The sequence below is a fragment of the Macrotis lagotis genome, chromosome 3, assembly GCF_037893015.1.
Source record: "Macrotis lagotis isolate mMagLag1 chromosome 3, bilby.v1.9.chrom.fasta, whole genome shotgun sequence".
In the NCBI taxonomy this organism is placed as follows: domain Eukaryota; kingdom Metazoa; phylum Chordata; class Mammalia; order Peramelemorphia; family Peramelidae; genus Macrotis; species Macrotis lagotis.
In genome coordinates, this window is record NC_133660.1 from 294,595,593 (window position 1) to 294,618,655 (window position 23,063).

The 23,063-nt window shown below is 40.4% G+C and overlaps 1 protein-coding gene across 2 annotated transcripts in view; it reads left to right on the plus strand.

Annotated features, from left to right (window-relative positions):
• Nucleotides 1-22,417, plus strand: part of SLC43A3 (solute carrier family 43 member 3) — a 58,584-nt gene extending 36,167 nt beyond the window's left edge. The window contains exons 13-15 of one of the 2 annotated variants that reach the window (XR_012477344.1): nucleotides 7,581-7,700; nucleotides 20,257-20,464; nucleotides 22,321-22,417. The gene's annotated coding sequence lies outside the window, so the exon portion shown is untranslated. The remainder of the gene's footprint in view (nucleotides 1-7,580; nucleotides 7,701-20,256; nucleotides 20,465-22,320) is intronic. The other variant, XR_012477342.1, reaches the window with a different exon arrangement.
• Nucleotides 22,418-23,063: the final 646 nt, after the last annotated feature.

Genomic DNA, 23,063 nt, shown 5'->3' on the forward strand with positions numbered 1-23,063 from the left:
ATAGAATGAGGTGGCAGCTAGGTGGCACAATGGATAGCTCTATCCCTAGAGTCTGGAGGACCTGAGTTTAAATCTGGCCTCAGACAATAATTAGGTAGTTGGGTAACCTTAGGCAAGTCACTTAACTCGGCCCCCTCCCCCATTGCCTTGCAAAAACAAAAAACAAAACAAAGCAAAAAAAACCCAACCCAAAATAGAATGCTTGAACAATAGATCCTAGAAGTATTAGAAAACCTTTGGGACTCAAGTAGGCAAGAGAATTGGTCAAAACTGTTTGATAATTGAATGGAGACTAGATTAAAGAAATAGACACCAGGGACAGAGAACAATTAGGAGACCGTTGTGAATAGTCCAGGAGAAAGGATCTGAATTATATTGGAGACTCTGGTGGAAAAAAAAGACAGAAGTAAAGGATATTGTGGAAATAGAAAGGAGAGGACATTCACAGTTGGGCAGCTATTTTAAGGTGAGGGAGAGGGAATGAAAATGATAATGAGGTTTTGGGTCTGGGTAATTGGAAGGGTGGTGGGAACTAGGGAAGTTTAGAAGAGGAATCAATTTGCTGTGAAAGATAATGAGTTCATAGTTGGACATGCTGAGTCAGAGATAACTGGATGTTAGAGAACATCCAGTTCAAAATCAGGTGACACCGGCCCTGGAGTCAGGAGGACCTGAGTTCAAATCCCACCTCAGACACTTAATCATTACCTACCTGTGTGACTTTGGGTAAGTCACTTAACCCCATTGCCATGCCCCCCCCCAAAAAAAAACCCAACCAAAAAAGGAAACCAGGGCTGGATCCAGGTAAATGGTACATGGCTTAGCAATCCAGAAAAAAATACTTGTATGATGCACTTTTAATATTTTTTTAACATTAGCTCTCTGTGGTGTAAACTGCTAAAAATTTAACAAGTTCTAGATTCTCTGTCCATCTCTCTGTAGATATAGATATGGTAAACTGACTTAGCAGATGGACTAAACAAGTTTGAGGGAACCCGACAGGTGTCAAAACCATCAGACAGGGTGAATACACCAAGAATGTGAAGATTTTCTCCAATGGAATGGGCAGCTAGAACCATTTATTCTAACAGACCATGAAGACAGTGCTGTGGAGCCATTAGATCTTGGTCAGATATCAAAGAAACTAAAGTCCTCCATTGCATCCTGGCCATCACCTGACTTTTATTTTGCCAATGGACTTCAGTGATTCTAGGAAAAAAGAGAAAAGCTGATAAATTGATACAACTCTGTCTTGCTTAAATTCAGTTCATACAAGAGTCATGACATGGAATGATGTGTTTGCTTGTCTTGGAAAAGGAAGGACAAACAACAGGAATATATATATATATATATATATATATATATATGTATATATATATGTATGCATACATATTCATAAGACTCAAGACAGAACCTTGGGGCACACCCACAGCTAGAGGGCATGATATGCATGAAGAACCAGCAAAGGAGACTGAGAAAGAGTCAGACAGCTAGGAAGAGATCAAGAGAGAATAGGGTCATGAAAACCCAGAGATTAGAACATATTCATTAGGAGGGAAAAGTCAGCAATGTCAAATGCTACACTGAGGAAGAGAAGGATAAGGACTGAAAAAAGGTCATTAGATTTGGCAACTAAAACTCATTGCTTATTTGGAAAGAACAATTTTTAGCTGTATGATGAAGTCAAAAGTCAAATTGCAAAGGGCTGAGATGTGAGAGAAGAAAAGAAGTGTAGGTGATGGATGTTTTTTTAAAGAAAGATTTTATTTATTTTGAGTTTTCCATTTCCCCCCATTCTTGCTTCCCTCTCCCCACTCCCCACAGAAGACATTCTGTTAGTGTTTACATTGGTTCCATGTTATACATTGATCTCAGTTGAATGTGATGACAGAGAAATCATATCCTTAAGGAAGAAAAATAAAGTATGAGATAGTAAAGTTACATAATAATATAATGCTTTTTTTTCTAATTTGATGGTAATGGTCTTTGGTCTTTGTTCAAAGCTCATAATTCTTTCTCTAGACACAGATGGTCTTTGTCTTTGCAGACAGCCCAAAATTGTCCCTGATTGTTGCACTGATAGAATGAGCGAGTCCATCAAGGTTGACCATCACTCTGATGTGGCTGTTAGAGTGTACGATGTTTCTTTGGTTCTACTCATCTCACTCAGCATCAGTTCATGCAAATCTCTCCAGGCTTCCCTGAATTCCCATCCCTCCTGGTTTCTAATAGAACAATAGTGTTCCATGGCATACATATTAGGTGATGGATGTTGACAGGTTTTCTTTTAGGGGTTTGACTATGAAAGGGAGGAGAGATATAGGATGATAAGATTAGGAAAGAGTAAAGTCTGGTGGGTTTTTAAAAAAATTGGTGAGAATTGAGTATGTTTGTAGCCAGCAGGAAAGAGACCAAAAGATTGTGACTTAAGGTGTGAGAATAGAGAGTTTCCTGATTTTGCAGGTGAAGAAGCTGAGGCTCAGGAAAGTTAAGTTACTTGCCTGAGATCACCAGCAAATGGCAGAGGACAGGTACAAAATCAGGTATTCCCCATGTCAGTTCACTTACTACCATACCTCTTTGACTGTTGGAACTTCTCACCTTTTTCTCCATCCCACCCCACCACCACCAACATTCAGTTTATGAATGGCCTCGAGAGAAGGGTACAGAAATGGTGACTAGCAATGGTGACTCCAACAAAGGAACAGAATGTAGCCAGAGTGGGTGAGAAGGTTTAGGATATTCAAGTGTTCGGAGTACTCAGAGAGGAAGGGATGTGTACCTGGGATGATGCAAATGAACTGATGAAATAAAAGACCAGATTGCAAACCCATGTCTTTTCTCCCCACTGCTCTCTAGTCTTTCCACAGATGGGACCAACTGCCATTCAAAATAAGGAAGTAAAGTTTCACAAGTATCTATTTCACAGAGCAATGGCTTGCATTGCCATCTTCCCACCTGCTTGGCACCGTTAAAAATGTCCCAAGAGATTTATATCTAAGATGATGAGGGGGTGGGATGAGGGAAGGGACTAACCCACTGCAGCCAAGCTCCCTCTCCACCTTGGTTGCAGTTGGGGGAGAGGAGTTAACTGATCTATGGCTAATTAGTGAGGAAAAGAATCTTCCTACCAATTCCATTGCCCAGAAACGGAATGAGTTTATATGGGAGCTGGTGAGCTCCCTGCCAGAACTAACTTCAGTCCAATAGACCTTTATTCAGTCAAAGCTCATTTTCCAAGGGCACGAGGGAGTCCAAATACTGCCTGCAACCAGCACCATTGGGTTACATCCTGGAAGAAAACAATATTGCAAGCATTTGCCTTCTCCTTAATGATTTTAACATTGAACTAATAAATACACATCTAAAAATTGAACATCTTTCACCACAGTCAGGTGTGGTAATTCATACTATAATCTCAGTTATGGGGGAGACTGAGGCTAGCAACCCTCTGGAGCTTGGGAATTCTGATCCTCAGTGGGCAATATCAGTATGCTGTTTAGTGTGAAGTCCCGGGCTCAGGGGAGGCTGAGTTGCCCAAGGAGGGACAAACAAACTTTGGTCCTAAACTAAAAAGGTAGTGGGATAGAAACCAAGAGTAACCCCAGGTGCTTCTAATCTTGGCATGCTTGGGAGACCTGGCATTTAAAACAACAACAAAATGCAATAAAAGTTGTCCCTCTTTGTGCCCCCTTTTTTTTTCTTTTCAGTAGTAGTCAGAAAATTAATGATCTGGTCAATTTTAATTAAAAAGGGAAATAAGAGTAAGGCTTTTATTATTTCAAGATCCACTAAATAAGGGAAAGGAAAAGGAAAAGCACGTACTTCAGCCAGGACTGTATTACGCACTTACAAATATTACCACATTTCCAACCTCATAACCTTGAAGGGAAGATTGCCGCTTGCCTAGAGTCACCCAGCTAGCAAATGTGTGAGACTGGATTTGAATTCAAGTCTTTTTGATCCAGGTCCAGTGAACTATCCAGTACCCCATCTAGCTACTGCTAAGTCAATTCAGTCAGGATTCACTAGTGCTGGTGAGTCTGGTCCTGACCTAGGCAAGCTTTGACGGAAAATTTCCCTGATTTGTGTTGTGTAGACTGGCGAGCTCATATTAGCCTCTGGAAGTCTTGCCTCTCTTTGGTTTTCAGTCATGTCTTATTCTTCATCACACCATTGGGATTTTCTTGGTAAAGACACCGGAGAGGTTTACCATTTTCTTCTTCAGTTCATTTTACATAGGAAGAAATTAAATAACTTGCCTAGGGTCATACAACTAGTGAGTATCTGAGGCCATATTTGAATTCTGAAAGAGGAGTCAGGAAGGCCCAGCCTCAGGCAAAATGGTGAAGATGATGAAGTTGGTTTTTGCTACTCTTATACCTTTTTTTTTTTTGGCAAAACAATGGGCTTAAGTGATTTGTCCAAGGTTACACAGCTAGGTAATTATTAAGTGTCTGAGGTTGGATTTGAACTCAGGTCCTCCTGACTCCAAAGACGGTGCTCTATCCACCAGCACCACCTAGCTGCCCCATCTCTTATACATTTTTGAATTTAAATCACAACAGTATTTATTCAACAACTTTGGACATGAAAGGGGAGATATACTTGAGTTTAGAAGACTACAATTTGAAACTTAAATTCCAAAGGAGTCTAAGCCTCCAGAAGGTCTTTCTAGAAGGACCTGGACTACTCACCCTCTTGGTGCCCCAGACAACTCCCTAACAGGATCCAGGTTACACATGTGGTGACAATATGCAGTGGTAGAGGGAGTTTCCTCACACCTAGGAAATCATCAATTCCACCCTCTCTTCCCCCCCAAAATTGATTGACAGACTAGGGAAATATTTTTTAGAAGTTGGAGAGGGGCCCTCAAAAAAGCCTGATGTTGGAGGTTTCAATTTCTATGAGCTTTGAGGTAAAACTCATCCTCCCGAGTTCAAATGTGGCCTCAGACCCTTTCTAGCTCTGTGACCCTCTGTAAGAACTTTATCCTATTTGCTTCAGTTCCTCATCCATCAAATGGGCTGGAGAAGGCAATGGCAACCGTGTCCAGTATCTTTGCCAAGAAAACACCAAATGGGGTCATGGAGAGGCAGATACAACTGAAAACAATGAACAGCAACATCAGAGATTCCAAGAAGAGAATTCTGAGGAGGCAATTCTTTCCAGATGTGGGAGATCACCTGTCGAAAGACACTGGGACCATTCTGAAATATTAAGATTGTAAGACTAGGAAAGAGCAGGGAGGCCAGTGGCTGACAGAATGAAGGTATGAAAGGGGAGCTGGGAGACCAGAGCCAGACTGCCCATTTTAAATGCCAAATCAAGGACCTTCTATTTGACCCAAGAAGGACTAAAAAGATGAAGCGATTTACTTGAGGTTGTAGAGAGTGATTTACTCGCAGTTGTAGGTTCTGTAAGAAGCAGAAGTAGTATGCAGAATTTCAGGGGAAATTGCTTTGTGGACCTTAATTGACAGAGACATTTATATAGAAAGGCATCTTAGAAAGAAATGATATGGGATATTATTTTCTCATAGCAGAGTGAAGTCAAAAGTATTATTCCCAGGGGTGGCTAGGTAACGCAGTGGATAGAGCACTGGCCCTGGAGTCCTGAGTTCAAATGTGGCAACAGACACTTAATAATTACCTAGCTGTGTGGCCTTGGGCAAGTCACTTAACCCCATTGCCTTGCCAAAAAAAAAAGTATTATCCCCATCTTACAGAAGCAATGATGGAGGCTCAAATTAGATTAGTGACTTGTCCCTAGATGGAGAGCTAGCAAATGTCAGAGCCTAGCTTTGAACCTCCAAATCCAAGGCTCCTTCCAATATACAGTGTTCCTGATTCATGGAGAAGGGTTCCTTTAGGAGTGGGGAAGAGGTAGAAGTATGAAGGAAACCCTGTGGGCCACTCTCTTGGCTCCTCAGAACCCTAGTGGATTTAGCCAGTGCTGAAACTTGGCCCAAGAATTTGCTCCCGGACTGAGGAGACTCCACCTCCACAAGGTGGAGACAGCATAGCATTAGATGCTTACAGACATAAAGTTGGGACTTTGAACTTCAAGGTCTGAGATGCAGGACATGAACTATGGACTAAACTAGCAGAGAAGGCAAAGAGTTCAGAAATGTTGTGATCACTCATGGGCAGTGGCATGGTGGAAAGAGCTGGTCTTGGGAGTCAGGAGAGCTGGCCTCATGTCCCAGGGGACTTTACTCAATCAGACCACTCTCATGTACTTAGGAAGGATTCATCACCTGCCTAGATGCTGGGGAAACAAAACAATCCCCTCCTCTAGGATGAAGATGAGCACCAATTGAAGGGAGCTTTATTAGGAGGAGGTGTGAACTTTTGCAGGAAGCAGGACAGGTTTCTGGAACAAGGTAACCCTTGAGCTTAGCCTTAAAGGGAAGTAGGGGTTCTGAGAGGCAGAGCTGAAAGGAGAGAACATTCCAGATACCAGGGACACAACCTGGGAAATGTTGTGTCTGGGAAATAACACATAGACCAGTTGCCTGGGAAAAATCACATTTTAGAGTGAGAAGAGACCTTGGATGTCTTTGTCCAGCTCCCCCCTTTTACAGATAAGAAAATGGAGAGCCAGAGAAGTGATATGGTGGGATTTGTTCTAGAGCCAGAGTCAAAGGTCTTCTAGATTTACAAATGAGGAAGTGAAGTGGAATGACCAGTATTCTATAGGCAATCAGTAACAGAGCTAGGATTTGGGTCCAATTCTCTTGACTCAGCGTAGTGCTCTTTTCACTGTACAGGTGACCTCTCAAGTCATGTCATCCAGAAAGTCCATCCTTTTTTTTTTTTTTTTTTTTTAAGGATTTTGAAAGGTAAATGGGGTTAAGTGGCTTGCCCAAGGCCACACAGCTAGGTAATTATTAAGTGTCTGAAGCCTGATTTGAACTCAGGTCCTCCTGACCCCAGGGCCGGTGTTCTATCCGTTGTACCACCTAGCTGCCCCAAGTCCATCCTTTCTAGAGGAAAGCCTCACCCAAATTTTGGTGTTCTGTTTGGATTTCCCTCTTTTGGCCCAGAGTTTCCAAACTTTGCTAGACCCAATGTGGGAAACTTCAGTCTTTCAACCTGAAACTGGTAAAAGGTTGAATAGAGATGACTTCATGGTGATCTTTGTGCTGAGGCCAGCAGAGGTGAAAATACACTCCCCTAATGGACTGCTCCACAATCTCCAATGTTATTTAGCTTGTATCTGCTGAGTCAGCTGGTCTGCCTTGAAGACAAAGATAAGCACCCTACACAAACTTCTCTTGAACCAGTAATAGCATATTGATTTGACTTTTGTGGGTCTCAGACCTGTCCTCTACAGGTTTGGGTCAGATCAGGACCTCAAGCCTCCCTTTTTACTTGGTTAGTGGTAGGGTGGTCAAGTGAAAGAGACTGAGATTTGGAGTAAGAAAATGAGAAGATCATGGATTTAGAACTAGAAGAAAGCAGAGAGGTCATCTCATCCAACCCCAATGTGGTACAATGGGATGAGCCCTAGATTTGGAGATCAGAAGGACTCTCCTACTTTCCACCTTGTGACTTTGGTCATTTACCTTCGTTCAGGCCTCAGTTTCCTGTTCTGTAAATGATTGATGACTCCTAAGGTCCCTGCCAGCTCTTGATGTGCCTCATTTTGTTGAAGAGGAAACTAAGACCCAGTGATGGGAGGTGTCACCCAGAAAAGTAAGTAGTTGGGTTTGAAGTGTGACTTTGGTCTTTATTGAGTGATTTACAGTCTCTAAGAGAGAATCTAAAGTTGGAAATGTCGAAGAAATTGCTTGATCTTGGAGAGCAGTGTGGGCACTAGAAAGAATTCTAAATGAATTTGATAGACCCTGACTTTGCTACTTCTCACCTGTGTAACCTGGAGCCAGTCAGTTAACCTCTCTTGGCCTCAGTTTCTTCCTCTATAAGATCTGGGGAACTAGACTGGATGACCTCTGAGGTCTCTTCCACTTTTGGTTCTGTGATCTTATGGCACTGTCCAGGGGAGTACAGTCATAATATAATTTGGAACTCTTGGAAACTTTCTCCTATCTCAGAAATTAGGGAGAACCAGAAACTTTTAGAGTCCACAAGCAGTCCTTGATCTTCGATTGAAGACTTCCAATAAAGGCAATCCCTCACAACTCATTGTGGCAGCCCATCTCACTTTTAGGATGCTTCTAATTGTTAGCAGTTTTTCCTCAAGATAAAAATTACACCAAATTCTAGTTTTGTTTTCATTGTTTTAGTTGTGTCTGATTTTCATGACCCCATTTAGGGTTTTCTTAGCAAAGATACTGCTTGTCATTTCCTACTCTAGCTCATTTGACAGATGAGGAAACTGAGGCAGATAGGGTTAAATGACTTGCCTAGGGTCGCATCACTAGGTTGTGTCTTAGACCAGATTTGAATTCAGGAAGATGAGACTTCAGATCAGATGCTCTATCCACTGAGTTCCCAAGTTGCCAAATCTACTTTGTGGGGTCGATTAATCAAATAATCCTTTAACATTTATTAAGTCTAATTCTTGTGAAAGACTATCAAATATTTGAAGGCAGCTATAATGCCCTGCCTTATTTTTGCTTTTCCAAACTAAACATACATCATCAACCTATCCTTCTGAACTGGTCTCCAGTCCCCTCGTTATCCTGATTGCACTCCCCTGGACAGTGCCATAAGATCACAGGACCAAAACTGAAAGAGACCTCAGAGGTCCTCTAGCCTAGCCCCCCCTCCCCCCAGATCTTATAGAGGAAGAAACTGAGTCCAAAAGAGGTTAAGTGACTGTCTCTGGGATATACAGGTGAGAAGTAGCAAAGTCAGGCTTTGAACACCTGGCTTTATTGCTCTAAGTTCATTTAGAATTCTTTCCAGGGCCCCACACTGCTTTCCGAGATCAAGCAACTTCTTAAACATTTTCAGCTTTAGATCCTATCTTACATACTATAGCTTGTAAGACACCCAACAACCTTACCTGCTTGAGGCCTCATTTCAAGGAAAGATCTTCTCAGTTTCTGTGGGCAAAAGGAGAAGAAACTTGGTGGACATTCTTCCTTGAGTTAAAATAATAACAAACAAACATACACATAACACCAACTAAGTATCAGGCACCATATAAATATGACCTTATTTGATCCTTGCAACAGTCCTGTGAATTCGGTGTTCTTATATTCCTCATTTTCCAATTGGAGAAACTGAGGAAATCAGATGAAATGATTTGCTCAAAGTCACACAGTTAGCTAGCATCCAAGGCTGGATTTGAACTCTTTTTTCCTGACTCCAGGCTCAGGGCTCTATCCACTAAGACATTTAGCTATAGGAGTAGCCATGCTATTTCTCTAACTGGAGTGCCCTACGTTGTTCTCTTCCCCTATCACTTCTATTCAATTAAACTCAATTTGATTCAAGTGGTATTTATTGAAAGACAGTTTGGTGTGGAATAGAGGTCCTTAAGTTTTTTTTGTGCCATGGAGCTCCTGGCAATCTGGTGAAGCCAAAGTATCCCTGAGCAGAATTATATTTTTAAATGCATGAAATCAAACATTTAATATTACAAAAGAAATGATTTCATTGAAATAATTATCAAAACATTAAAACAAGGGGTGGCTAGGTGGCACAGTAGATAAAGCACCGGCCCTGGAGTCAGGAGGACCTGGGCTCAAATGCGGTCTCAGACACTTAATAATGACCTAGCTGTGTGGCCTTGGGCAAGCCACTTAACCCCACTGCCTTGCAAAAACCTAAAAAAAAAACATTAAAACAAAAACAACACAGAATCTCTAGGTTAAAAATCCTTGAGTAGAGGAAATCAAGAGATGTATGTTGGAAAAAGTCCCTCAAATATTTTACCTGTGGGGCTGCTAAGTGGCACAGTGGATAAAGCACCGACCCTGGAGTCAGGAGTATCTGAGTTCAAATCCGGCCTCAGACACTTAATAATTACCTAGCCGTGTGGCCTTAGGCAAGCCACTTAACTCTATTGCCTTGCAAAAACCTAAAAAAAAATACTTTACCTGTACCCCAATACTTCAAAGACCCATGATTTTAGTAGTTAGTTGGTCAATAAACATTTATTAAGTATCTATCACATACAAAAAGAGACTCAACAAATTAAAACACAGTCAGCTGACCAAGGTTAGTGACAATGTGTATGTGAATGAATCACTCTCCAACTATTCTGGCTGTGAATCAGTTTGAATTTAGCCAGACTCATCTTTGGATGAAAAAACATTCAATTCAGGGTCCAAAACTTGCAGCCTTTCCAGCTTGGCAGACCTGCCATGCCTCTCTCTTCTAGAATCTAGGATCATCTTCATATCACAATGAGGTACAAGAAATGGACTTTAGAGGAGATATGTGCTAATCTGTGCAATGGAGTCAATAATGACAACACCATTCACCTAACATCTTTCACTTTAATAGAATTGTGGTGAAAGAAGTATCCTGTCACCCTTACAGCATTATGGGAAAGAATGCTATTCATAATGCTTACTTTGGGCAAGGTTCTGCTACCACTGAGGATATGAAGATGAAAAGCACTTCTCAAATTTATACATTAATAGAGGGCAGAGATACATATGCAGATAGCTACAATTTCTATAAAAACAAAGGATAAAATACATAGGCAAGATCATGCAGAGAAGACTGACAGATGCAATGAAGGAATTATGGTTCTAGTTAGACCTCCTCCATGACTGCCCTCACACCTCCTTTTCTCTCACCCACACAACACCCTAGAATTATTGCAATACTTCCTAATTAGTCTGCCAGCTTCAAATCTTTTCCCTGTCCAATCCATCCTCCACCCAGCTGGCAAAGGGATTTTCCTAAAGTGAAGGTCTTACAATTATCAATTATCTGCTCATCATGCTCTAATATCATTGATTGCTTATAATCTCTCTATGGGTAAATCTAAACTCTTCTGTTTGACATTTAAATCCATTAACCACTTGGGCCCAACTCACTTTCCAACACTATAATACATCACAGTCCATTTTTGATGAGTTCTTTTTCAGTCATGTCTTACTCTTTGTGTGTCCAGTTGGAGTTTTCTTGGCAAGGATATTAAAGTGACTTGTCATTTTCTTCTGTTCCTTTGACAGATGAGGAAACTGAGGTAAATAGGACTGAATATCTTGCCCAAGGTCATACAGCTAGGAAGGTTCTGAGATAGGATTTGAACTCAGGAAGAGAGCATTCTATCCACTGGGTTACCTGGCTGCTTCACACCCTTTTACTTATTCTATATTCATCAAATTGATTTTTTTAATATAGTATTTTATTTTTTTCAATTATATGTCAAGACAATTTTTAGCATTCATCTTTACAAGATTTTGAGTTCCAAATTTTTCTTCCTCCCTCCTTCCCTTCCCCTCTTTTAAAAATGATGGGCAATTTGATATAGGCTACACATATGCTATCTTGTAAATCATTTGCATATTAGTCACAGTTGTGAAAGAAGAAAAAGATTAAAAGGAAAAAAACATGAAAAAGAATGAAATAAGTGAAAAAACATCCTTTGATCTGCATTCAGAGCCTGTCACTTTTTCTTTTTGACCATCAATTCTTTATCTGGACATGGCTAGCATTTTCCTTCATGAGTCCTTTGTATTTGCCTTGGATCATTGTGTTGCTGAGACAAACCGAGCCATTCCATAATTGGTCTTCACTCAATGCTTGATTTCTGTGTACAGTGCTTTTGTGATTCTGCCATTTCATTTTACATCCGTTCATACAAGTCTTTTCAGGCTTTTCTGTAATCTGCCTGATCATCATATCTTATTGTACATTAGTATTGCATTACATTCATATACCAGCTTCTTCAGCTTTGTCTAATGGATAAGCTTGACCTGCCATATCTCTCACTCTCCTAGAATCTAGGATCATCTCAGTCCATCATCTCCCTCTGTGCAAGGGAGACAATGACAACACCAGTCACCTAACATATCTCTTCTGAAGTCCACTTCTTTACCTCATTGTGGTATGAAGATGATCCTAGATTCTAGGAGAGAGAGGTATGGCCCATCAACTTCCAATATTTGCCACCATGAAAAGGGCTGCTATAATTTTTAGACATGTAGTTTCTTTCCCCCTTTTTTAAGGATTTTTTTTGTAAAGATTTTATTTATTTTGAGTTTTACAAATTTCCCCCCATTCTTGCTCCCCCCCCACAGAAGACAGTTTGTTAGTCTTTACATTGTTTCCATGATATACATTGATGTAAGTTGAATGTGATGAGAGCGAAATCATATCCTTAAGGGAGAAACATAAAGTGTGAGATATAGCAGAATTACATAATAAGATAATGGGTTTTTTCTAAATTTTTTCTAAATTTGGTCTTTGTTCAAACTCCACAATTATTTCTCTGGATACAGAGATATGCAGATAGCCCAAAACTGTCCCTGATGGTTGCACTGATGGAATAAGCAGGTCCATTAAGGTAGATCATCACCCCCGTGTTGCTTTTAGGGTGTACAATGTTTTTATGGTTCTGCTCATCTCACTCAGCAACAGTTCATGCAAACCCTTCCAGGCTTCTCTGAATTCCTTTCCCTCCTGGTTTTTTTTTTTTTTTAGGTTTTTGCAAGGCAAACAGGGTTAAGTGGCTTGCCCAAGGCCACACAGCTAGGTAATTATTAAGTGTCTGAGACCATATCTGAACCCAGGTACTCCTGACTCCAAGGCCGGTGCTTTATCCACTATGCCACCTAGCAGCCCCGCTCCTGGTTTCTAATAGAACAATAGTGTTCCATGACACACATATACCACAGTTTGTTAAGTCATTCCTCAACTGAAGGACATTCATTTAATTTCCAATTCTTTGCCACCACAAACAGGGCTGCTATGAATATTTTTGTACAAGTGATGTTTTTACCCTTTTTCATCATCTCTTCAGGGTATAGACCTATCAATGATATTGCTGGATCAAATGGTATGCACATTTTTGTTGCCCTTTGGGCATAATTCCAAATTTTTCTCCAGAAAGGCTGGATGAATACATAGATCCACCCAGAATGTATTAGTGTCCCAGATTTGCCACATCCCTTCCAACATTGATCATTATCCTATCTGGTCATATTGACCACTCTGAGAGGTGTGAGGTGGTACCTCAGAGATGCTTTAATTTGCATTTCTCTAATAAGTAATGATTTAGAGCAATTTTTCTTATGACTGGATTGCTTTGATTTCCTCAGCTGTAAATTGCCTTTGCATATCCTTTGACCATTTGTCAATTGGGGAATGGTTTATTTCTTTGAAAATTTGACTCAGTTTTTTATATATTTTAGAAATGAGTCCTTTGTCAGAAATACTAGATGTTAAATTTGTTTCCCAGTTTACTACATTTCTTTTGATCTTGGTTACACTGGTTTTGTCTGTGCAAAAGCCTTTTAATTTAATATAATCAAAATTATCTAGTTTGTTTTGAATGATGTTCTCCATCTCTTCTTTGGTCATAAACTGCTTCCCGTTCCATAGATCTGACAGGTCCACTACTCCTTGATTTTCTAGTTTGCTTATATGTCTAAATTTCTAGTTTGCTTTTATGTCTAAATCCTGTATCCATTTGCATCTTATCTTGGTATAGAGTGTGAAGTGTTGGTCTAACCTAAGTTTCTTCCTTTAATTATCTTTTTGGGCTATAGCCCTAGCAGTGGTTTTGCTGTATTAAAGGGTATGCAAAATTTGGTTGTGCCTGTGGGTATAGCTCAGAATTGCTCTCCAGAGTGGTTGGATCAGCTCAGACTTCACCAACAGTGCAGTTAGAGTCCCACAAACTGACTTTCATGGAGTGCCTCAGATAGTCACTCTATTTTTACAAATTTTCAGTTATTAAATGAGCATTTAGCATTCATCCTTTTGCAAGTTTTTGAGTTCCACATTTTTCTACCACCTTCCCTTCCCACCCCCCCCCCACCCCCAATCCCAGGGCAGCAAACAATCTGATAAAAGTTGTAGGTATGCATTTGTGTTTAGCTTGTTTCCATATTAGTCAGGTTCTGAGAGAAGAATTAGAACTAAGGAAGGGGGAAAATGAGAAAATAAAAACATATAAGAAGTTTTAAAAAGCCAACACAATATGCTTTGCTCTGCATCCAGAATCCAAAGTTTTTTCTGTGGATGTGGGTGACATTTTCCTTAACAGGTCTCTCAGGATTGCTCTTTATCACTTAACGGCTAAGAGGAGTTGCATCCATCATAGCTGATCCTCTCACTCCATTGCTGTGAGTGTGTACCATGTTCTCCTGGTTTTGTTCACTTCACTCAATATTAATTTACATGCTTTTCTGAAATCAGCCCGTTTGTGATTTGTTACAAAATAATAGTACTCCATAACATTCATAAACCACAGCTTGTTCAGCCATTCCTCCATTTCCAGTTTTTTAAAATTTAATTTATGTTTTTTATTTATTTTTTATTTTTTTATTCTCATTTTGTACAAATGTTTTTTTTTACATTAATAAAATATTCTTGTTTAAGAGTAAACAAAATACCCCTCCCCCCATGAATATAGACTTGCTTGGGTGATAAAGTAAAGGGGAGCAAAAAAAATTAAAATTAAAAAAATAATAGTAATAACTGTAGGTGTGGCCAGGTGGTGCAATGGACGGAGCACCAGCCCTGGAGCCACGAGCACCCGAGTCCACATCCAGCCCCGTAGACCCAACAATCACCCAGCCATGTGACATGCAAGCCACCCGATCCCCACTGCCCTGCAAAAACCAAAAAGAAGGGAAAAAAAGACCCAAAATAAAATAAAATAGTAATCATAGTAGGGGTGGCTGGGTAGCAGACAGAGCATTGGCCCCTGAGCCAGGAGCACCCGGGTCCAAATCCGGCCCCAGACACCCAAAGTTCACCCTGCTATGTGGCCCCAGGCAGGCCATCCAGCCCCATTTGCCCTGCACCTTCCCGCAAATAATAACAATAATAAATGTGCTTCAGTCTTTGTTCCAACACCAACAACTCTGTCGTGGGTGGATCTCATTCTTTATGATAAGTCCATCACAAAAGTTACTTCCATATTTTTCCAACATTGCCATTGCTGATCGCAACTCCCTCCTTTCTTATTTCTCCACTACCATGTACTATATTTTCTCTCTCCTTTCACTCTGACTCTGCTGTAGGGTCGCTGAGTGGCGTAGCAGACAGATCCCTGGTCCTGGGGCCAAGAAGCCCTGAGCCCCCCTACCACCCCTTAGGCCCAGAATCCACCTGGCCCTATGGACCCGGACAGGCCTTCCAATCCCAGCCCCTTGCAAGAAGCAAAAAAGAAAATGTGTTATATCTGGCCACTGTCCCCCCATGATCCAGCCTGTCCTCCTTTATTCACATCCCCACCCCTGCCCCCTGCTCCCCCCTCCTTCTTACTCCAGTTGTCTATACCCCATTGAGTATATATGCTGTTTCCTCTCCTAGCCACCTCTGATGAGAGCCTCCCCACTTCCATATCATTGCAATAGCTCATTGTAATTAAAAAAAATCTTATGTGAAATATCTTGGCCTATTCCCCCTCTCCTTTTTCTTTCTCCCATTACATTTCCCTTTTTTTCTACTGACTCTATTTTTACACCATATTTTATCTTTGAATTCAGCTTTCTCCTGTGCTTCAACTATAAAAGCTCCCTCTACCTGCTCTATTAACTGAGAAGCTTCATATGAGTATTATCAGTGTCATTTTTCTATGCAGGAATACATGCAGTTCATCCTCATTAAGGCCCTCATATTTTCCCCTTCTCCTTCAATCTCCATGCTTCACCTGAGTCCTGTATCTGAAGATCAAACCTTCTGTTCAGCTCTGGCCATTCCAACAGGAACATTTGAAATTCCCCAGGTTCATTGAAAGTCCATCTTTTTCCCTGGAAGAGGACATTCAGCCTTGCCGGGTAGTTCATTCTTGGCTGCATTCTAAGCTCTTTTGCCTTCTGGTATATTATATTCCAAGCCCTATGAGCTTCCAATGTAGCTGCTGCTAAGTCCTGTGTGATCCTGACTGCAGCTCCACGATATTTGAACTGTGTCCTTCTGGCTGCTTGTAATATTTTCTCTTTGACTTGGGAGTTCTGGAACTTGGCTATTCCTAGGGGTTGGTTTTTTGGGATCTCTTTCGCGGGGGGGATCGGTGGATTCTCTACATTTCTATTTTGCCCTCTGCTTCTAGAATATCAGGGCAATTTTCCTGTAGTAATTCTCATTTCCAATTTTTTTGCCATAACTAAAAGAGCTGTTATAAATATTTTTGAACATGTGGGTCTTTTGCCTGGTTTTTTATGATCTCTCTGGGATATAGACCTAGTAGTGGTATTGATGGATGAAAATTTTATTGCCCTTTGGACATAGTTCCAAATTACTCTTCAGAATGATTGGATCAACTCACAACTCCACCAGCAATGCATTAATGTCTGACAAATTGACTTTCATTCAATTCCTCATACAGCCACTCTAATTTCCATGTAGACAGTCATTCAACAAGCATTTTATTAAGTGTTTATTATATATCAGACATCTGCTTTTGTACTGGCTGCCCCTCATGCTTGGAATGTCCCCTTTTTCATCTCTACTCCTTTTTATATCTTTGCCTCTATATCTCTAGTATGACTGTGGGCATTTAAGGCATGAGGGACAGTGTGTTCAAAGGTGTGGAGGTGGGACATAAAATGCTAAGATTGTCTAATAGCAATTCGACCAAATTAGCCAAAACAGAAGACATGTGAAAGGTAGTGATGAGCAATGAGCTTTAAAAAGTAGGCTAAATGTGATTAAATTTTCATATCAAATATTCATTCTTCTATTGTGGTGCCCATGTTATGACATGCTCCAAGAGCTCCAAGAGGAAAGAAGCAAAATTGTCCCATTCTTCAGTGAACTTTCATGGAAATTGGAAATAAGATTTGGTACAAGTCAGAAGAAACTCTGGAGTAGGACTAACATTGGCTTATAAAGAATGGTCAGTATGATGTCTCACACACACACACACACACACACACACATATGTCCAAATAGGTTTATGTTTTCCTACACCATACACGAGCACTTTACCACACTACACCTAATAAGTAATAAATGTCACTACTATAGTAGTTTGGACACTTTTTTCTTTAGTTATAGACTCAAAGAAATGTATTGTTGAAGAGCCTGATCTTGTATTTTGATTTATATGCATTGCTCTCTATGTTCAATAATAAATATATAGAGATTTTAAACTTCAACGCAATAGCGAGTTTGGTTTTATTGCGGAAGTAATAGGGAACCACTGTGGGTTCCTGAGCAGAGAAGTAACAGTGTCAAACTTGTGCTTTAGGAAGATACTTTTTGAGATTTGGATGAAAAGTGAATTAGTGAGGGGAGGCTCCTAGTTTGTGGAATAGGTATAATGCTAGATTAGGATTCAGGAAGTTTCTGCCTCAGATACAAGTCACTTAACCTCTCCTCAGTCTCGGTTTCCTCATCTATAAAATATTAACACCTATCTCCCAAAGCTCTTGTGAGGATGGAATAAGATGATATTGGTGAATGCTTTGCAAACCTTAAAAATAGTTATTATCATTATCATCTTCCTTATTATTGTGGAACATTCACTCAGCTGCAGTTGAGCACCCACATAGGGAAGTCTGTGAGCTCAGCAAGAGTGGAAAGGGGGATGTTTTCACTTAGCAACAGAAAAGATTGTTATCTCTTATGAAACTAGCTCTCTAGGAAGGCTGTAGGTCCTTTTTTCAGCAACAGTTTATCTCCCACCTACAGAATATTGGCCAAGTCCAACAGACAGACAGAGGCCAGGATTTTGAGAATGGGGTCCTGATTTATTTTCCTAAGTTTTCTGATTAGGGAGAAATCTCTTCTTTTAAGATCTATCAGAAAGAAGGTAGCTAGGTGGTGCAGTGGATAGAGCACTGGCCCTGGATTCAGGAGGACAGGGATTCGAATCCAGCCTCAGACACATGTCCCTTACTAGGATTGCAACAATTGAGAAAGTCATCCTGATTCATATCTGGCCACAGGACCCAGATGGTTCTGGAGGGGAAAGTGAGGCTGGTGACTTAGCACAGCCTCCCCTCACTCAAGTACAATTCATGTGCTTGTCACGGCATCACCTCCCATGGTTTTCTTTGAAAATGAAGGATAAACATTATTATTATAAGGAAGGATGATGGAATCACTCAGGAAGGCAGAAAGTTGGGTTTGAGGAATCCTTCAATTACTTGTCATGTCATGTCATCTTCCCTCTGTCTTCCTTTGCTATCTGGTATTTTTTCCCCAAATCTAGCAGATTTTCTTTTGCTAGAAGCACAGGCACAGGCACCTTGGCTACATATGTACATCTAGGCCTTAACCGTGATCTCATGGAAGTACCTTTCTGTATTTTTAATTTGGTTTATGATTTGAGTGAATCCTTGGGTGGCTTTAGATCATACTGATTTCCCTCCATCACTTAATATAACTAAGTGAGATTTACTTAGTCTAGTTTCGAGAATCTGTTTCTAGGAGTCAGGAACCTAGCTTCTATTCCTGATTCTTGCCACAACCACACTATGAAACCTTTCTGGATTGTTGAGAGTGAGGAGAGAGAAATCATATCCTTAAGGAAGAAAAATAAAGTACAAGAGATAGCAAAATTACATAATAAGATAACTTTTTTTTAAATTAAATGTAATGGTCTTCGGTCTTTCTTCCAGCTCTTCTTTTCCATGTTCAATGATCTAGTACCCCTCAGCAGGAACATTCTACAATTTAAAGCCCCTCCCAGCTCTAATATTCGATTTTGAAGTGTTTCTCGGGTCTGTCATTCTCTCTTCAGCATTCTGATATGACTAATATATAATATAACATAGAATTATGTTCTAGGTCCCTTCTAGCTCTGAAATTTGATGTTCTTTCTACAACTCTAAGATTCTTGGATTTTATTATCCATCAGTGACAGAGATTCTTGTTCACTTCTGGTACGACTATCTTGTCCTGCCTTGTCACCATTCTCATCACCATACTCTTCATCAACTAGCCCTTTATGATTCCTAAAATGTACTTTCCTAACCCCAAGTCTATGAGGTAGATAGGGCAAGTATCATCATTCCTGTTTTCCAGATGGACAAACTGAGGCTTAGAAAGGTGAAATGACTTGCCCTTGGTTGCACACTAGTCTTGTAGCCAAGATAAATCCAAAATTCCCCCCTTGCTTTCAAGACTTTAGACAATGCTACTCCGCTCAACTCTACCAACCTTTATTTCCCATTGCTTCCCTAGATGCAATACCCTCTTCAGTCAGATCTGTTCCTTACGGAGGCCCTATGAGTCGGGTACGTCATGACTTAGCCACCTTTTTCATGTAATCCCTTAATCCGTGGGTTGGTATTCCCACTGCTCTCTTCTATCATCCATATCTGAGCTATCTTTCCTGATTTGAGTCACAGTACAATGTGTCTTATCACCACACTGGTCCTCTCAGTGACCTGTGTCTCTTAGTCTCTTAACTATGGAATCAGCTCCTTAAGGTGAGAGATTGTGTAGCCATGTCTTACAGTGAGAGTGAGGATAAAAATCTGTTTGAATTCCAGCTTTGTCTCTCCTGGGGCAAGAACGTGGCATGATGGATCAAGGTGAGGGCCTGGCATCAGAAAGACTCATCCTCCTGAGTTCAAATATGGTGGGAGACACTTCCTAGCTATGTGCAATTCCTAGCTATGTGCAACTCATTGTAGATTGAGCTGGAGAAGGAAACAGTAAACCACTCCAGTATCTTTGCCAAGAAGACCCCAAGGGCATCTTGAAGAGGCAGGCACAATTGAAACAGCTGAACAACAAAATTTGCCACTCCCTAGCTATACAATCCTAGAGAAGTCACACAATCATGTAGGTAGGGCTAATATATAGAATCATATATGTAGGGCTAGTATGTAAAGGGAACTGTCAAGGTAATTTAGGTCAACTCTATCACTTTATAGACAAGGAAACTGAGACTCAGAGAGATTTAATGATAATACCAATGTCACACCAATAGTAAATGATAGGATTGTAATTCTAGCCCAGGTTCTTAAAGCTCAAATCTGACCCTCTTTGTATCAAACTTCTTATCACTTTATCTCTCTGGTCCTCAATTTCCTCATAGGCAAAATGGGGACACTCATCTTTGCAACCCTTCATAGGGTTATTGCAAATATCATTGTATACAAAGAGAACTTTCCAGAGAGATCTTTATCATTCGTATGTTTGTGTGTGTGTGTGTGTGTGTGTGTGTGTGTGTGTGTGTGTGCCAATGCAGGACACTGATGGCATCAGCTGGGTGATGGGCAGCCCTGGAGAAAGGATATGGAAAGTCAGTTATTATCAGTTTATCCGCCTACCTTGGGTCAACACAATCTCTTCTTTATTGTTACTTCCTCTAAGACCCCGCTATAAGACTCCATCAAGGACATGCAAGCTCACAGAAATCACGAAGATCTGACCTTCAACCCCGCTTTCCTGAACAGGTGAGTGTCTCCTTGCTTGGAGTCCAAAGGCAAGCACGGGATTTTCCTACAACCAATGCTTATCTTTTTTTTCAGTAGCTGCCGAGTAGCTCTTCTCTGGGGTGGGTGGGGGGAAGTCCCAGTTATTGCTCTATAGCTTAGACTATAAAGTTTCTGATTCTTTGTAATTGTTCCTTAAGATCTTACCAGTAAGATTTTCTCTGAATTTAAGACTAGAATCAGGATAGAAGAAGTAGCAAATGGAGATGGTATTTCATATATATTGCCTTGTGGTCCCTCTAAAAGACTAGATTATCCCAATCTTTAATTTTCATTTTAATATTGTATTTATTTATTTTTCCAACTCCATGCAACAGTAGTTTTCAGCAATCATTTTTGCAAGGTTTTAAGTTTAAAAATATATTTTTTAATTTTTCTATTACTCCTTTTTGTCCTTTTTCATTTGATTGTTTCTTTTCCTTTTCTTATTTTTTTCAGGGTTTTTTTTTTTGTGTGCAAGACAATGGGATTAATTGGCTTTCCCAAGGCCACACAGCTAGGTTATTATTATTAAGTGTCTGAGGTCGGATTTGAACTCAGGTACTCCTGACTCCAGGACCTGGGGTCTATCCACTGCACCACCTAGCCCCCCCCCATTTGACTGTTTTTTTAAAGTAAGATTTTATTTATTTTGAATTTTACAATTTTTCCCTTAGTCTTGCTTCCCATACCCCACAGAAGGTGGTCTGTTAGTCTTTACATTGTTTCCACGGTATACATTGGTGTAAGTTGAATGTGATGAGAAAGAAAACATCCTTAAGGAAGGAAAAATAAAGAATAAGAGAAAGAAAAAATTATATAATAAGATAGCGGGTTTTTTCCTAAATTGAATGTAATAGGCTTTGGTCTTTGTTCAAACTCCACAATTCTTTCTCTGGATACAGATGGTATTCTTCATTGCAGAGAGCCCAAAATTGTCCCTGATTGTCGCCCTGCAGGGATGAGCAAGTCCATCAGGGTTGATCATCACCCCCATATTGCTGTTAAGGTGTTCTGCTCATCTCACTCAGCATCAGTTTGTACAAATCCCTCCAGGTTTCCCTGAATTCCCATCCTTCCTGGTTTCTAATAGAACAATGGTGTTCCATGATGTACATATCCCACAGTTTGTTAAGCCTTTCCCCAATTGAAGGACATTCACTTAACTACCAATTCTTTGCCACCACAAATAGGATTGCTATGAATATTTTTGTACAAGTGATGTTCTTGTCGTTTTTCATAATCTCGTCAGGGTATAGACCTAGTAGTAGTATTGCTGATACATTATCCCAATCTTACAGAAGAGGAGAACAAGATTAGAGGACTAAAATGATTTGTTCAAAGTTAATAAACAGCAAAATCTGGGATCAAAAAAGATATTTCTAATTTGAACTCTAGTGTCTTCCATTTCATCGATTTTCTTTTCATTTCCTTATGGCTTCCTCTTGTGTTATAAACTATAGGTGACTCTTGGAGCCCCCACCAGTCATGGAATTGTGGAGCAGATCAATAGCATGTGGTCTGCTACATGCTGCCCTTCAGAGTTTTGAGGAGGAATTGGATTTACAAGCTTTGAAATCCCATGTTTGAGCTACTTACTGAGGAACTAGACTTGCCACCATCCTCTCTCCCTGTTTCCCTTCTTCCATGGCTTACATTATCAGTCTTCCAATTCTACAAGGATGACTGGAGCATTGTCCAGTATACCTCTCACTCAGAAAGTATTTCTTGTACTCTTAGACAATGGGACCTGGATTGAGACTTCTTTTCTCTCATCCTTCTTCCCTTTGATGACTTTTCTTTTCTACATACTCTAACCAATTTCTTCCATTTTATAGGTCTTCCCTTCAGGAAGGAACTTAGTGTTTATTTCTGCCTGTGAGAAGTTTGCTGTGAACCTTTGGTTCTGGAAGAGGGAGGAATCTTAGGGGAAGGAGCAACTATTGTTTGAGATGAATCTACGGCTCATCTTATCGCTTCTCCTGTTGGGCACAGTGTCTTCTTTTCATCTCAGTAAGTATCTTCCCACTCCCTAAAATCCCAGACTGCATCCTTTTCTCTTTGTCCCTCCCTACTTTCTATTCACTTTGGACCATTGCTAGCCTGAATCAGATTTTCTGTCACATCAGATCTGGTCAGATGCTCAGTCAAAGCTAAGAGAAACCTTAAAACATAAAGGATAGAATATTACGGTTGAGAAGAAACTTAGAACATGGAATGTCAGAAGAGATATTATTTCATATGGTCTGACTTTTTTCAGTTTACATATGAGAAAACTGAGATCTAGAGAAGAAAAATAACTCGCCAGGATCAAAGAACTCTTCAGTGACAGATCTGGGACATGGATTCCAGTGTTTGCAACTCTTAGGTCAATATTCTTTTAAAAATTTTTTTTTATTTAAGGCAATGGGGTTAAGTGACTTGCCCTCAGGTTCTCCTGACTCCAGGGTCAGTGCTCTATCCACTGTGCCATCTAGCTGCCCCCCCCCCCAAGAACTTTTTAAAACTAGAGAGTCATCATATTTGGGGCAATAAATGGTTCCAGGGAGCAAGTCACTGATAGATTGAGATCTAAAGTTCC